Source organism: Arachis ipaensis, chromosome B08 (assembly GCF_000816755.2).
Source record: "Arachis ipaensis cultivar K30076 chromosome B08, Araip1.1, whole genome shotgun sequence".
NCBI classification, from domain to species: domain Eukaryota; kingdom Viridiplantae; phylum Streptophyta; class Magnoliopsida; order Fabales; family Fabaceae; genus Arachis; species Arachis ipaensis.
Window position 1 is genome coordinate 113,474,428 of NC_029792.2, and position 1,105 is coordinate 113,475,532.

A 1,105-nucleotide genomic window follows, 5' to 3' on the forward strand; every position below is an offset into this window, starting at 1 on the left:
TACTAGCAAGGTATGGTTCCTCTCCAACCAGAAGACATTAGAGTGGAATCAAGCAAATCTTTCGATATCTTCAGGGAACGGTTGATATGGGATTGTTTTATCCATATGGATCCAAGTCACAATTAGTTGGCTATGCAGATGCAGGATATTTGTCCGATCCACATAAAGAGAGATCTCAAACAGGATACCTGTTCACATATGGTGGTACAGCTATATCATGGAGGTCCATGAAACAGACGATAGCAGCAACCTCCTCTAATCATGCTGAAATACTAGCGATACATGAAGCAAGTCACGAGTGTTTTTGGCTTAGGAGTTTGATCCAATATATCCTGTCATCATGATTGATTGATCATAAGATAGCTCGAACTGTCTTGTTTGAAGATAATACAGCATGCATTGCTCAACTTAAAGGCGGATACATCAAAGGTGATAGAACAAAGCATATTTCTCCCAAATTCTTCTTCACTCATGATCTTCAAAATCAGGGGACAATTGATGTCCAACAGATCTGCTCAAGTGACAATCTGACATATTTATTTACAAAGTCACTCCCAAAATCCTCCTTTGAAAAACTGGTACATAAGATTGGGATGCGCCGATTTCGAGACATCAACTAATGTCGACAAGAGGGAGAGACTGTACTCTTTTTCCCTTGGTCAGGTTTTTTTCCATCAACTAATGAGGCAGTTCCCATCACTAAAGGATATTGTACTCTTTTTCCTTCACTAAGGTTTTTTCCCACTGGATTTTTCTTTAGTAAGGTTTTAATGAGGCATAATCCTAAATGGTCATCCAAGGGGGAGTGTTGTGATAAGATAGTCTGAGGTGGATGCCCATTTTCCCACAAGACTCAGGTTTTCAAGGAGAATCTTATTTAATGTAGTTTGAAAAACTACTATCATATACGCTTATAAATAGAGGCTTTTGCCTCTCAGAAAAACACAGCAAAGCAATAAAACAAAAATCAATTCTCTCTCTCTCTCTTTACTTTTCAATTTGCTTAATACTTCTTTCCCTCTTTATATATATATTCATTACAACATATAGTATTAGTAAATAAATATATGAATTATTATTGAGCTAATTATATTAATATATTAAT